General features: G+C 39.6%; 1 protein-coding gene across 1 annotated transcript in view; it reads left to right on the forward strand.

Moving 5' to 3' along the window:
• The window catches only part of Megf10 (multiple EGF like domains 10), a 323,793-nt gene that overhangs the window by 4,405 nt on the left and 302,476 nt on the right, over nucleotides 1-16,912 (forward strand). The window lies entirely within an intron of this gene.

Here is a 16,912-nt window from a genome sequence, read left to right on the forward strand (position 1 = left end):
ATATATATATGATATTCTTATATTAATTTTATCCCTTACAATAATTCTGTAAAGTAAGACATATATCTTTATGAATCCCATTTTATAGACCAGGAAATTAAAACTTAGGGAGGTAGATCACAATGAAGCAGGAATTTAAAAGCATTTCTAAACTTTATGCTTTTCTACTGCTTCATTCATATCTCTCTTTATAAGTGAATGAAAAGAAATATGGCTTAGTTCACAGCAATATTTTGTGCAATGTAGGATCTTTTAAGAATATTTGAGTGCATTTACATAATTCCCTCAGGGAAAGTTTTACCTGGAGAGACTGGAAATGGATATGGAATGCAAAAAGTTTTCCATTTTTATGCATTAAACCCATCTGTTATGTTCACTAAGGCTGGATCATGGAGGACAGACTTCTTGCAGCATAAGAGAGGAGAGAAGAGTGGAAGCCATTTCCTCGGGTCTTGGGTGCAGACCCACTCCTTCAGAGGCAGGCTTGTTCTGGCAAAGCCAGGCAGCCACATACAAGCGAAGAAGGAAAGGTACTGCATAGTTCTCCACAGAGCTGGGACCAATACTGCTCAGAAGAACTTTGAGGCTCTCTGTCTTTTGTGATTTGAGTCTCCTTCATAAAAATATACTGAAATATTTGACCATATCATCTGCTCTATCTCCATGGCACAAAATCAAGGGACATCATCTTTCATTTATTTGTCCAGAATTTGAGTGCTTATCTGCTGTGTGCCAACACTGGACCCTGGAACTCCAGGGTTGAAACAAACACACATGCCTCTTCGGGTGGAAATCACTGTCCAGTAGGAGATGAATGAATGTTAACCAAATGACTGCATGAGTAAATATTTACTCTGGAAGCCTCCTTCTCCAGTGACGGTATTGTCCAGTAGCTAGTTAACTGCAAAATTTAAAGTAGGAAAACACTTTATATCTATATTTAAATATTTTTCTTTTTTGCTTAAAACACATAAATGAACTTGCCAAATGTGATGGAGCCAAAATGCTTTCTTTGAGGAATGGTTCAGTAAATAAAGTTTTATGTATACTTTGTGCATAAAATCCACTCAAAATGATAGGACATACGTATTATCTGCAATTTCCAGTTTTAGATATGAAGCATGATCAATAAATATGGTGAATGCTGAAAAAAATTTTTAAAAAATAATTTATTACAGTAAAAGTCACATTGCCAGCATTGTCATTCTTGGCAGTACTGTCTTTAACTGCAGTAAACATTCATTGTGTCTTTCTATTAACCCTTCTATTTTAAGGTGGAGGGAGAACTTAAAGACATTGGTGAAGAAATTTGAATTCATTTAGATTTTTATTTTTTCTCCAGTCTTTTACACTTCTCTTGCCTACACCTAATTTAAGAGCAATTTTCTCTCCAGCTTTTTCAGGTCTTTCCAAAAGCATTTAACTTAGCTTTCATAGAAACAGCGACTCTCTTTTTATGTTCATATTTGAACAGTTTATGTGATATTTAATTAAACGACATAATTATAGTAATCAACTACAACTGCTATAAACAGGTTGGGAACAAAAACAACCCACTTATAGTAAGCATGGAACTCAGCTGGTTGGAGTGGAAAGGATGAGGGTACTGGGTGGAGGGAACCACAATCATTTATCTTGTCCTGAGCAATCAGGCAATGCTCCTTTCAGAGGGATTTGAAAACATCAGAGTTAAGTCCCTGAGGAGCTCAATTAAAAGAGCTTCTGTTTAATTAAACACTAATAAACATTTCTAAGGAAAAGCAATGGGTACCTTAAAGGTCTGCAATTGATGGCTATTCCTCAGTCCTGAGAAGTCCAGAAAGGCATCTCAAAGGACTTCCAGGTGAACTGAGCCCAAAAGACTTTAGAGATAACTTGAAGAAGGACTGAGGCAGGAGGAGTTCAGAGAAAACACGCTCTAGGCAACAGGTGCCCAAGGTCAACAGTGTGAGAGCTGATGGAGTAGATGTTGAAAATGAGGAACTGAAAGAAACCAGTATGCTTAGAGCAGAAAGTGCCCCCGGAGAAGCCGGAATGAGACAGAAGGGAGCTCAAGACCACTTGATGCCAGCTTTCTAGGCTCTGACAAGCATAGGGGTCTTCTATGGACAACAGGAAGCTGCTAATTCATGTGAAGGAAAGGTCTGCTCATTTTTACAAAGCCAATTTGTAGAGTTTAGACCTTCAGACTTAATTTGGCCCGTTGGATTTCTTTTTTCCAATCTAAGTACACAAAAGGTAGTGGAGAAAAAAATAATTTCTTAATCTCTGGCTCCAGGATTTCTCTTAAGGAGAGAACTGTCCTTATTCAGGAAACTGCGTTCATCTGCAGCTTCTGGATCAGAGAGGAAGATCTGAGGGTAAGTATCAGTATCATAAAACAGACACTAAATATCTCTGCTGAGAAAATAAGAGGGAGAGAAAGAGAAAAGAAAGGGTACAGTTGTATTAATTTTCTATAGCTGCCATAACAATTTACCACAAACTGGGTGGCTTAAAATAACAGACATTTATTCTTTCAAGTTTGAAAGCTAGAAGCCTGCAATCCATGCTCTCTCTATGTGGGTCTGGATGGGATCTTTCCTTTCCTTTCCCTAGCTTCTCCTGAGGTTGGCAATCCCCAGTACTCCTTGATTTGCAGTTGCTGCCATCCACCTATGCCTCTATCATCACATGGACCCCTCATATATTTGTGTTTCTTCTGTTTTTCTCATACAGATGTCAGTTATATTGAATTAGGGCCCACCCTTAATGACTTCTTAACTTGGCTTCCATTTGTGAAGACTGTTTCTAAATATTCACATTCACAGATCCTGGGGGTCAGGACTTAGATATGAAGTATTTTGGGAGGAAATAACTCAACCTATAATAGGCATGTAGGGAGAGATGTGAAAAGGATAAGAAAAATCCCTGGGGACTAAAGAGCTACGGTGGCTACAACTAGTGAAAATTTCAGGATTGAATGGCTGAAAAGACCAGTAAGAGGTTTAAAGCACTCTTACTGTGTAAGATGTGACAACCTGCATCAACCATGGTGAAAGTTCTACTACACATGTGTTAGTGTTTCAGTGGTGGAGGTAAGGAGGCAAGTGACATGTGGGTCATTGAGAAGTTCTTGGGCCCCATTGTTAGGGTCACTGATGTAAAAAAAGGGTGTAATCACAGGAAACTAGAAAGCTGGAAAAAAAAAGTAGTATCTCTTTCTGTCCCCGGATAATGGATCTCTGCAATCTCAAGCCCAGGGCTTTGGCAATCTTTTCTCCATCATATTGGACTAGGACGAGAATTTCAAATATAGTTATGAAAACTCCTGCCCTTCACTTGGCCTGTCAGGCTTCTCTGGGTACATAAGGAATGTTTGTGAGTCTCCTAGAAAAGGAACAAAAAATTCTGTAACCTATACTTCTTGCTCTACTATTTTCTAAATGTAAAAATTATAAATATACAATGGGCTTTAGTGTTGGGAGGATGCTCTCTGAAGTTCAGTTTTCATTTCTTGTTGGCCACCCTGCTTTCTTTATGTAAATCTCTGCATTTTATTTTTGGATTGGTAGCCGAGGCATCACAGTTCGTCCCCGCCTTTCACTCAGGTGGGCACCCTGACTCAAAACAAAGGGAACAACTTCCTATGGTGAGTCCAGATGTTTGTGTTCAGCATTATTGCTATTAGCCATCGAGTCTGAGTTGTACAAAATTAAATCTGTCCTTGAGGCCTGAAGGGAAGACAATCTTAATAATGGTTTAATGTCCTCAGAGTGAAATAGCCTGTAGTGGGGGGAGAACTGCTATCTCTATGGATGACAATCCTACACTATAGCATTTCTGTGGTTCATTTACGTTGGTATTTAACACAAATGTGGTTTTAAAGCACATAAAAGGCTCCTTAAAACCTAAGTAACTGGCAAATGGTTAGAATAATTAATAAAGCAGTTTTTTTCTTACAAGTAGCTTAAGGAAAATGAGAAAAATTACAGTTGGCAAAGGTATTATTTCTGGGTAATACATCATGCCTTTGCAGAAGCTTTCACCCCACATCATAGGTGCTTACAAGCACTGAGACTGCTCAGGCAAAATGAAGCAAAAAGCAGAACAATTATCTAGAGACTGTGAACCAGTATGAGCCTATGTTTGCACATTTAAGCAAGAAGCCTCTAGTGTCTTTTCCCAATTTGTGAGTCCTGCATGGATTGTTGGTTGGAATGGCCAGATAATGCTCTTCTTTACCCTTGAAGGAATTGGCTAATCCATCTATTTCCCTGCATCGTGTCAAGGAAAATTTAGTTCTTTGTCTGCTGAACAAAGACAGGGTCTCCAGCCTAACTCTGTGTTCATCCCCCTTAGCCTTTGAGAACTAGTTGATCTCTTCTTGAGCCAAGTCAGGTGTGGGTGTACCTGGTGGGTGGAGAGAAGCCATACTCTGTACAGAAGACACTCACATCAGGGCAGAGGTTTTGGACAAATGTTCTCTGAAATGCCCTTGATCCAAGGCCTAATCCACGGCCAGACCTGCCAGCTCCATGAGGAATGCTTTCCCACAGTTCCTGCTCTGCCCTTATCAGTCCTTACCACAACCTTCTGAGATGGTTGTGCAGCCAAGATAAAGGGTACCATTCCCCCATGGCACCCTCATTTTGATCACACCCCAAGTCCAAGATCACCTTCTCATAGCTCTGTATAAACTTCCAGTGGCTACCACAAATTACCAACATTAAAACAGAGGAGAAAAAAAAAATCTCTACTGTAACTAGCTACACAGCTGTCCATTGGGGCTCATTACCTTGTAGACATAAAGCATTCCTAAGATTTAAGCTTTGCATTTCTTTAAAGTAACAGCAAGTGAAGTTGGCTAGGATTCAGAAGGAATCTCTCAAGATGGTGATACATTTTAAAAAGTTCTTTATAAAACCAAGAGAGGGAACTACTTTGTGGGAAAAAGCAGGAAGACTGAAGGATAGCAATACTTTGGCAGACATAAATGTTAGGAGGAAAGTGTAGATCAGTTCTTCAAGACGACAGGATAAATTAGTATAAGCTTCAGTGGAATAAAGGAAATTTAAGAAGAAACTCATAAATACAAGGAAACTTTGGCATTGTCCTCTTGTATTGCTGGTGACAATTATAGTATAGTCATATTTCTTATTTTATAATTGTTAACTGGTTAAACACAGAGCATTTCTATGAATTTCCTCTCTAAGCATGTGCAGGCATGCCTGTGTGTGTGTGTGTGTGTGTGTGTGTGTGCGCGCGCGCGCGTGCGCACGTAAAAGTTAGGAAAGGAAGAAAACAGCAGGGGCATGTGTTCCTATCTCCATTTGTCTGGGGAAAACTCAAAACTCTGAATCAGTCTTCCTTTCTCCAATCTTTTGTTTGTTTCTTTCTTTTATTGAGACAAGGTCTTGTTATACATTTCAGGCTAGCCTTGAACTCACTGTGTAATACAGGTTGTCTTGAACTCATGCTGATCCTCCTGCCTCAGCCTTTCCAGTGCTGGGATTATAGGTATGCGCTGCCACACTGTCCCTTTCTCCTATCTTGAGGTCACTCCAGTGAGTTATTTTTCATCACAGTCTTATTCTTGGGTTATTTGTGGCTTCTTGGTTTATCACCATTGTCCATTTTTGTCATTGCTGGCTTTCACAAAAGTGCAAAGGGGAAAAATTAACTGAATGGAATAGTCAGTTCATATTTTATCGTGTTTTCTCTGCCCAGCATCTGTTTGAAAAGTCGATCATATTGTGTATCATCTTTCATGGTTTGCTTGGACTTGGACTTGTTTCTTCTGGGGTGGGGGAAGAGAGGGTGGGGGAAGAGTTTTGAGATTTTGAGTCAGTTTGCAATGCAATGTTGTCCATGCTCCTGCAGGTGATTTACACATCACCACGTGGTCTCCACCATCTGCATGCTGTAACTCGGTAACTCAGTGGTAGCTTGACCTTCAACAGCTGCTGAGCCTCTAAGCAGGGCAAAGGAGGCCATTATAGCAAGGAAATAACACGTGGCTTTCCAAACTGTGTAAGATATACCTATTGTGACGAGATGAATTACATATTCATGAACACTGAGAAATGAAATCTACTGTGCTTGCCAAGTACGCACCTTGGCTGAGCAGAAGGCCTGGCAAACAGTGCAAAGCTCTGGTTCTCTCCATTATTTACCTGCACATTCAGCCTGTGCTGCATGATTATAGGTTGCTACAACACACTGTGAGAGGAAGCTGGGGAGAGTCTTGCATGTCCCCAAAACACTGAGTTTCATAATTATTATACTTTTATTTCATGATGAGCATTTGTTGAGTGGCCACCACTCTAAAATTCTCCTAACAACATTTCAGTGCCATGTTATTAGGACAGGAATTTACTATTCAAAAGATAAGTCTCGGCAGACACCATGAAGATCTCTCTTCCTTCCCTTACAGAGAGTGTTTAACTACTATATACAAGTACTCATAGCAAGATGATAAGAGTTTTGGTGCTTCTATTGCTTGTTAATCCCTGTTCACCAGAAATCATGGAATCTCTATCTTACAATGGGAAAAATAAAGCCAGATATATTAAGTGACCTCTCAAGAGACATTAATGACGAGCTGGAGAGGGCATTGCTGCCTTGTTCTCTCGTGACTCTGAGTTTATGTTCATTTCACCAGAACACCACATTCCTGTGTATTTGACTTTAGTATTACATGTCAGTATCTGTGATGTCCAAAAAGAATTAGGCATTTGCAATTCTGTCCTTGGGTCTCTTCAAGTTTATCAGGGTTATAGTCCAGTGCTGGTTAGCTCAAGACGTGCTATTCCTCTTGCCTTCAGCACTGTGCCTTTCTGTTCCCAGGATTTCTTTATTTTTACATTTTCTGCTGAGGTGGGTGAGCTTGATAGACTAACTCAAAATGCTTCCCACCCCTCTCTCTTGTTCCTGTACTGCAGAAGTGTAGAGAGTCTCCCTTGTACCTAGGGCTCCTGAGATGACTTAGGACTCTGCGTTTACTCAAGCCTTAAATTCCGGAGCAGGGCTGTCAGTCTTTACCTGCTCCCTCACCTCTGCTTTCCCAGTGAGGACATAAGAGGAATTAGCAACGTGATCCATGGAAAGTTGAAATGTGAGGCATATTCCGGAACTGGTGGTTGCACTGGCAATCCCCCAGATTTCCAGACATCCTCAACATGGCCTAGAGGGTATTGGGATTGTAGTTCTGCAGTATTGTTCTATTCCTCCAGGTTTAATAGAGACTCATCCTCCTGACCTTTTAAATATTTTGTTAGCATATAATTCCCTGTATTAAATGTCTTTTCACTTAAACTTGTTAGATTAGTTTCTCTGGTCTGCAACTAAGTTGTGACCACCTATAGTTATCTGCTGGTGTTCAATGACATCACTGTGCATTTCAGTTTTTCTCCTTCTCCTCTCTGCTTCCCGTGGCCAGACCACAAGGTGATTCATCTCTTAGTCCTACTGTACCCGGGATAAAATCTGGCACTTAATATTCACTTCAGAGATATGTGTTTGAATAAATGGTTGTATGATTAAATGCATGGGAGCAAACATCCTGTGATGTGTATTTCATGGAAGAATGAAAAACTTGTGGAAAATGCAATTTTATTTCATACATATGCCATTGGTGTATTTTATACAATAAAAGGTAGAATGGCACATACTTTTAGCTTGATATTAATCATTACCTCTTACTTAAGCAGTCATATGGGATTTGCTGCTCAGCAGTTAAATATTTTGCTGTCCCCAGAAGACTAGCAATGTGCATTGATGAATGGGAGCTGCACCTTTTAGCTCCTGACTTTTATCCATTACATTTCTTCCTGGGTAAATTCTGAACAGGTGTTACTAGATGCCTCATTAACTGCATGGAACTATGGAGATGGTGGGTAGGATGATCCCTTGTCAGAAAGTCGACCTTGCATTCTTTAAACACTGCACTGGATTTAAAGCATTGTGTTTTGTCCTGTGTCATGCAGATGCTGTTGTAAGGTTCCAAGAGCTTGAGTTGATGTTACGCTTTATTTTTTTCTCTGATCATCCTTTATTGCTGTTGTTCAGTCTGGTTGCTATCATTTCTGTGTTTCATTTTCCCATTAATATTTACTAAGTATCTACAGGTTGTACTGTAAAGTAATATTTCAAAGCCATTTTAAAAGGCTTTTACAATCTGTAATTCATTTAATTATCACTAAAACTTTCTGAGGTCTGGAGGGTCGGTGCTGAGGTCCTCAACTTAATGGTGAGGGTGGAACACTGTGCAAATAGTAGCCTGCTGAGAGTCACATGGCAGAGCTGTGCCTTTATGGTACTGGCTGATCTGACTTTAGTCACAGTGTTTATTCCTATGGCCATACTTTCTTTTATTGTAAGAAACAAGGTAGAGCCACAAAATTTTATTATCACATTGTTAGGACTTTGTACTGTAAACCAGCATATTACATGCATATAGACACAGAGGGAATAGCTTGAGGAAAGCTTGAAGATCCCTCAACTCAACTATGAAAAACATTTCTACTATTAACAAATATATATGGTGCACCTATATCAAGCGCCCAAATGGAGAGAGGGTAAATTTCAGCTGGTGCAGATGGATCTTTTTGCCATTAACAAAGCCACTGGAGCAGTGATCAGGGAAAGTGACACACCCACAGCACACTGACCTGATGAGCCAATGACATTTGAGATCTCAAACTACATTTCCAAATAGGAAGTTAGCCAGGAGAGGGAAATCAGTATGGAGAAAGCATTCTAGAAACCAGGTGAAATGGATTATTTAAGGGTCTAAGAAGCAAAGAACAAGAGATGAAATAGCAGTGAATTATTTTCTGTGTGATACCAGAGAGCAAAATTATTACAGTAGTGGATGAAATTCCAGGGAGGTGGAAGAACACATCTTCCGACAATTACAGGAGCCCAGAAATGAGAAGGACCACACTGGAAGGTAATAAGCTCTCTGCCGTTAGAGATGTTCTTGGAGATGGCCTCCTGTCAGAGGTGCTGTGAAGAAGCTGCCCACAGAAGAAGGACTCAAGAAGCTGTGAGCTGGTGAGGAAGCAGACCTCACCCAATGACTTGACTGAGTAGTGTCATTGGAATCCAGGGAACCTTTGTTAGGAAACCACTGGGCCAGAGCAGGGGAGGACGCAAGAAGAGTGTGATTTCCTTTATATTTATTTACATTTTTATCTAAAAGTACAGAGAGGAAGAAAGCTTACTGGACTTTGATATTTGGGGAGCTAGACAGTCTCAGCGGCTGTGGCCAGGGTAGGGGTCCACAGCTCAGAAGCTGCAGCAACGTCCTTGGTTTCTTCACATGAGCCTGTTTCCATGCATCGTAGTCTAGCTGTACCTTGTTAACAAGAAATTTACTGACTGTATTGTTTTTAAATAGCAGAATTTCAAATAGTAGAATCCTTATGATAGTTGAAATGGGGAATTAACTACGAACATATTTTGTGTCAGGAAGAGGTTTGTGGGTTGTCTTGGGGTGAAGTAATTAAAGTACAGTCCAACTTAAAGTTGCGCCTTGTTGTTGTTTACAAAGAGATGTGCGCAGTTAAGACCTCTGATGACAAGTCACTGTCAGAAGTAGGCCTCATATACATATTTTTGAAACAATAAACACACTTAACAGGTCCCATTACATATTCAGGACAGGCAGTATTCTGTTTTAAATGGGGTAAGTCGCAGACTCACCACACAGTCCTATGAGGTAGGGACACCTGACTCCTTTTACAGATGAGGAGGTGAAGCCTCAGAAAAATGAAGTGAGTTCCCCAAGGTCATGCTGCTGGTCAGAGAAGCAGTGGGCTCCCCCCCACATTAAGTTCATGGTACATTTAAAGAGAACAGTACAGTTACATTCATCATTGGGATCTTGTACCTTTACATGACAGATCTTGGTTCTTGTTTTTTCCCCATACTTCTACCTTCCCTTTACTCCCTCCACCCTCCCCTATTTACAAAGACTTTGTTTCCATTATTTCAATTTTTCCACATTTTTTTCTTTTCCCTCCCCTTCCCACTTCCCCGTTAGCCATTTTCTTCCTAATTCACACTCCCAATTATACCATTTGAACCTTATTTGCACTTTTACTTTTTCATACCAGAGAAACTATTAGGTATTTACTCAAGTGTGTCCTATTTAGCAGTGGGCTTTAAATACAGGTTTTTAATTAATCAACTAAACTAACTTATTTCTTTAAGGCATGAAGTTAGATCCTTTTTGTAAAAAACAAAAGCAAATCTTTTATTGTAGAGAAAAGATTTTGGAAATAGTGGCCAAAAATATTTCTATCATAAATGTTATTTTTAACTGCTTAAGTGTACAACCTTCAAAAAGTACAATATTGCAAATTTTAAAAACCCAGTGATAACATTTCAAAACAGATTGCAAGATACAGAGTTTTAGTATATTTTAGAAACTCATCTATGAAATAAAAAAAAAATGTAAGTCCCAATTTTCTGGCCAGGACAAATGATAGAGCAGGAAAAATGAAATTTATTAACAAATTCCAACAAAAGCTTTCATGTGATTAACGAATGGGGTTAAAAATAAGTTACGTGATTTAGGAAGTCTAGACAGCAGTGCACTTTCTCTAATATTTTATGGACATTTTTGAGAAGCATCTCAGCAATGACAGCCATTAAAGCTGAATGAAACTTTCAAATCCCTGTATCACAAAAATAATGAAGTATGACTTTAAAAATAATGAAACACTGTATTGCATTATTCTTAAAAATAAATGTTATGAATAGCAGCATTTCAGTCAGCAAAAAAAAATTTTGTTCCTATTAATAAAATACAATAAAACAAAAATTATTTTAAATATTTTATCTTCATGTTCTTTTCAAAAAATTTTATTTCATGTGCTTTATAAAGATTGTAATGTATCAGTAAAAGTGTGGGCCTATAAGTGAATATATAAAAACAATAATGTCTGCTACAATATTTTATTAAGACGGGCCAGGTTAGTCGAATTTGGACACTGCTGGGTGTCCGTTTCCTAGTTAGGGTCTTTGAATCTCAGGCAGATTCTCTGCTCTTCTGTGAGCAGTGGGTGATAAAAATCTAAGTGCTAAGAAGACACTTCTTTCAAGGCAGGTAGCACCTCATTATCCAGCTTATTGCCTAAGAACTTATCCAACAAAGGAAAAAGAAAAAATAAAAACCTAAAATAAAATGAAAAGAAATGGCTAAAGAGCCACACTTCTAAATGAATTACCTTGATTTAAGACTTGGACCTATCTGTTTTATACAATGTCTAATGCACTGTTGATGCTCAATAAATAACAAACTGTGATATTAATAATTAAGAATTGATGTTACTGCTCTTGTGGAATGATTTTCAGAAGAATTATTCCCCCTTCACTAAGAAAGAAAAATGAGAGGAAGAGGCAGAGCAATAGCTTTTAAGGAAATTTAGTTCCAGCTACTTTGGGTGTATATGGTGCTTCCTTCTTTGGTAAATTTGATGAATAACTGAGCGAGACGAGACCCGGAGCCAGCCTAAGATGCTTCTCTCCCACCTCCTAGCTCTTTGTCTTCCTATCTTTAGGTGGGAATGTCTAGGATATTGAATTATATGATTTTAAAGTGCTTGACAAACATTAATTAACTGGGGGGGTCATTCTTTGTTTGGAGAGAGTTATGTCTAATTGTGAATATGTCTCCAATTATCTGCTCCTCTTCTTTGACGGTATTGTCTGAAATGTGCAGTATCTGATTTGCTTGTACATTTGATTTAGTAGGCTTTTAAAAATATGTGGAAATCATGAAAAAAGGGACATAGAGTCACCTTAGTGAGAGAAAATCACAATTGTGAGAGATTTATGTTTATGCTCATGTATATGCATATTACGTGTATCTACTCCCACACATGCATTCACACGCCTACACACACTCGCAGGTCCTTCCTTCTAGTTGTAACCATGCTCATTTTAAGGCATGGTTTTGACAGTTTGGATCATCCACACTGAACTGGACTCCATTCCTTATGAGCTGGGGGGATTGTTGAGATTGTTTTTATAATAGTAGAAAATGAAAAAAAGCCCTCCAGAAAAGTGAATTAATCCTTCTGCAAAAGCAAATGTAATTACTCACAAGAGAAAACCAGTCATGCATGTCAACATAGTCCAGGGAGTTGGCTGAATGTTATTGATTCATTACTTGCTGTGGAGCCCCCCGATTCCAAAACCCCTTGTAGGAAGAGAGGTGGCTGCAGGGTTGGCAGGCATGCCTGACACGAGCACTTGGAAATGGGGACCAGGCGGATTACAAACTGTGAGGGGTGCTGGGCTTATGTTTTGGCACAGGCAGTGTGCGCTGCTAATTAGGAACACAGCTTTGAACGATGTCTTAAATAATTAGCCGGGGCAGGTATAAGCCTGTGCAGGGGTGGATTACAGATTTTTCTGTTGCTTAGAGAAATTTTCTGTAGTAACAAAGAAGTAAATGTAAATTAATCCCCAACTGTAAGACTTCCACTTTGTTATGCATTTCAAAACAGGCTCGAAGTAAACCGCCCACCCAAACCTAGACATGTCAGTAGCCTGTACATACTGATGTCGTGCCACTCTCAGCTTCCTGCCTTTGCACTGGTCATCAGCCGTTACAGGCAGTGTTGTATGGTGGAGATAATAAACTTTCGGTGTGGAACACAATTCAAATCCTACCTTCAGAGTTAGAATCAGCACACTGTGGAGACACCTGCATACCCATATTTATTGTGAAACAGTTCACAATAGCTGGAATCAGCCTAGGTGCTTATCAATAAATGAATGGATAAAGTTAATGTGTACCTAGGCATAATGGAGTATTATTCAGCTATAAAGAAGAACAAAATTATGTCATTTGCTGGAAAATGGATGGAACTGGAGATCGTCATGTTAAGCAAAATAAACCAGACTCAGAAAGACAAATCTCACTTTTTCCTTAATACGTAGAATCTAGAAAAGATGTCATGAAAGTAGAAAGGGAGTCTATTATTAGATAAGAGGAAGGGAATAAGGGAAAAAGGAGGGGCATAGAATAATAGTGTGATGAATATGATCAAAATACATGTATGTATGAAAACATCACATCAAAACCCATACTTTGTAAAATTAAAAGGCACTAATAAAAAGTATATTTTAAAAAAAATCCCATCTTCACCATTTACTAGCTGTGTTACACACAGTAGACCTTAACATCATAATTACAGGAATCACTGTAACAGCTACAGGTGAAATTGTGGCCCTTTGATGTTCATGTATCAATAGCTAACCCCAGGACCTCAGAATATGAATGTATTTGGAAATAAAACCTTTACAGAAGTGTATTAAGTTAGAATAAGGCCCTTAAGGTGGGCCCTATTCCAGTCTGCCTTGTGTCCTTGTAAGAGTAATCTGGACACACAGAGGAGAGACATCAGGGGTGCATATATGTGGAGGTTCCACCATGTGAAGAGGCAGAAAGAAGGGAGCGCACCTGAAGCCAAAGAGAGAGTCCAGGAGTCCTTTTCATCACATTCCTCAGAGAAAACCTACCCTGCTGGCATTTTGGTCTTGGACTTCCTTTTCCCAGAACTGTGAAAAAAGTTCTGTTGTTTAAGCCACCAAGTTGTGGTATTTTGTTATGGTATCCCTAAAATCTTAGTTAGTGCCTGTTATAGGATTATTATGAAGAGAAGTGAGATAGTTTTGCATGTATCCTTAATGACAATTGTTTTTCCATGTAGATATTTGGTAAATATTATCTCCCCTTCCTTACTGAGGAGATTCTCCTTCCCCAGATTCCTCAGCCATTCCTCTGGTTCTTTCTTTCATGTCCAATATAACCTCTTCATGGAGAGTTCAACTACCCGTATCACTGTCCTGGCTTCTTTCCTCTGTTTTTCTTTTCTTTTTTATTTTTTTCAGGTCTGGCTCAAAAAAACATTGGCTTCTTTAGGGTTAGCTGCTTCACTTGGCAAAGCCACCAATTACTGCCCTTCAAAATCTATAAAGGAAGGATTGTCTGGGAGTGGTCAATGTAGCTGTGGAAAGAGATTTAGAACGTATCATTGTGATACTCTTGGAATCCTACATTTTTACGTTCTTTCCACTGCCATGAAGAGTCATGCAAATAGCTGAATATCTAGTAGCTCTATATTTTGCATAAAGTCAAAGTAATTGTTATCTCAAAAATAAACACAAACACTTGTGATGTTCTTTTCTAATGTCTGGTTTTGGAGCTAGGTGAATCAGCACCAACCCACAGTCACAGCATCTTCTGTTTTGATCCCAGACACAAACATTGGTGACTCACAGCCCTCAGGGACAGCCCCTCACCTGGGAAGGTGCATGTGCTCCCAACTGCTCTGAGGCACTGCTTTGTTCAGGCTGAGGAGGGAGCAACCTCCATGAGGATGTCGTGGCATGGAAACCTCAGCTTTAGAGAAATTTAGGATGTAAAGGATTCTTTAAGAAAGGAATTCAGAAGCATTCTCTTTTTCTGCATGGATTAGGAGGCTTGTTTATTGAAACCATCTGTGTGTTCATTAATTTCGCCAATATTTTTAACATGCAGACTGAGCATAAAACACTGAAATACTATCTGAGCATCATCATCATCATCATGTTTTATTATGTCAAAGACAGTAGCCCAATCTCTTTACATAGTATTGTTGACCTTACTGATGCCTCCTGTGCAATGGGAACTCTGTTAAGCACTTTATGTGTGTTCCTCATGAGGGAGGTTCTCTTACCTCCATTTCACAGATGGGAAAACTCAGGTTTGGATAATGTTCTCGGTCACAGAGCTGGTAAATGCTGAAGGCAAGAGTAAAATCAGGTTGTTCTGATCCCAGAGCCTATTTATTTACTTTTACAAGAGATAGTTGAAAAAGAATTATTCTGTATAATTGAGGTCCTCTTTGTCCTGTACTTGGAAGTCACTCTGAAGAGGAACATTCTTCTCATAAATAATGTTAGCTTTATTTGAGCCTAAGACATGCCTCTGGTGTGATTTCTAGATTGCAGCATTGAGTGTCCAAAACTGCACTCCACACCATGTAACCAGCTTTTCATCGACAACCGCGGGCTGTTACTTCTGAGTCACAGTTGTGCCCCATGGGAGGAACATTTACTCCGTATGCTAGCTGACCTTCGTGTGAATGCATTTCTTGTGTCACATTCTCATGGGGTTCTAGAGAGCTTGGTGCAGGTTGAAAAAGAAAGTTGAGAGAGCCAGGGCTACGATGTGTGAGTGTGAGAAGTGTTAGCTGTAGTTCCTTGTCAAGGCTGAGGAGTTTGGAGGAAGTAGCTGCTTTGGGTTTTACGAGCTGGAGAAAGCTCAAGGCTGCTCCCTTTCCTTTTCCATCTGATGTCCAACTGGATGATGGATTGGATGGTGAAGTTAGGAAGCAGGGAGAGTTGGGGTTTTTTTGTGGATTGAAAAACTTCCATTCCCCAAAGATAGTTGTATCTGATGATGTGTGTCTCTACCCACATGCAGCCCACTTGAATGGAAATGTGACTTTCTCTGTTTAATCCAACCTAATGCTACCCATATATCTATATCATGTTGGCCATTAACAAAGCACTTTCACAGAAATCATCTCATTTAGTTATTTTGACAAACTCTGGCGTGGACAATTAATTATCTTCCTTGTCTTGCAGAAGCTCATGTAGTTAAGTGACTGGTCCAGAGCTACAGAGCCGGCCAACAAGGGGAGAGTGGAGAAGCACACCTCATTGTTGGGTTGAAAAGGCAGATATCCTTTGGCCATCTCAAGCTGCCTCCTTGACAACACACTCATTCGCCCTGTAGAAACATGAAGATATTGGGCTCCCAAATCACAGAACAGTTTTAATAAACAAGAAGGCTAACCTAAGTCTTCTAGTCTTCCTAGAGATACACCTTCAGTGTCAAGTGGAAGCTTCCTCTAATCCTGCTGTAACCGGGGAGGGCTTTCAAGCTCTGCAGCCAGATGTGAGCCAGCTCTGCTGTTGAATGGATAGAGAGGATAAGGTCAGGGTCCTGGCCAGAACTCTCAAATCCCTTTTCCCTGTGTGTGCCAATAACTTTGGTGTGATTTGCTTTTAAAGTGCCTGTGGTTATGTTTCCTCTGGGGACCACCTTAACTGAAGGGTGTAAGAATATCTCTGGTTGGACAGCTCTGAGGCGTAGCTCACATATGAAGGTTCCCCTGTGGAATAATGGGAAGTCACTCTCTGTGGGTCTTTTCTTGAGATTCCCCCCCTTTTATCATTCCTTGCCCTTTCCAGCCCTGCCTCCTTTACCCTCTTTATCAGTGACCTCTGAGAGGAGGTCACTCACTAAGTCACTTACACATGAATCTTCATCTCAAACTTTGCTTCTAGGGAATCTGGCTTAAGAAAAAATCTACCAGAAGTGTGGTCCAGAATCTTTTGCTTACCTTAGGTTAGTATTTATTTCCCTATCTTCGATTAAGTAGTTTCAATGTTTATTAGTCATCTTAAGTTATTTAAAATCTCTGAGCCTCTTTTCATATCTAAAGCAGGGATAAAGAATATCTACCTCTTAGGACAACATCAGCGATTTAATGAGACAGGGTAGGTAAAGCACATGACACAATACTTATAGATGGTGGTTAGGCATTCTTAAGTATTCTTCTTGCAGTATTTTACATGAAAATCTCTCTAGTAGCATTCTGGAAAACATTGCCAGTAGAGTGGGTTAAAGTTACAGAATAATTCTGCAGCAGTACAAACTTGCATCTCTGTAAATTTCATGGACTTAGAGACAAAAGCCATTTATAGTCATGTAATCCAAGTATCTCCGGATATAGCAGCTGCTGATTGCAAATGCAGTCACATCATGTTAAACACCCCAAATGTCAATAGCAGTGAGCAAACCCCTGTTTCCCTGCCTTCTTGTTGACTCAACAAAACCCAATTTTTTTTTTTTTTTTTTTTT

Source organism: Fukomys damarensis, unplaced genomic scaffold (genome assembly GCF_012274545.1).
Source record: "Fukomys damarensis isolate Sample0158 unplaced genomic scaffold, DMR_v1.0_HiC HiC_scaffold_3, whole genome shotgun sequence".
NCBI lineage: Eukaryota > Metazoa > Chordata > Mammalia > Rodentia > Bathyergidae > Fukomys > Fukomys damarensis.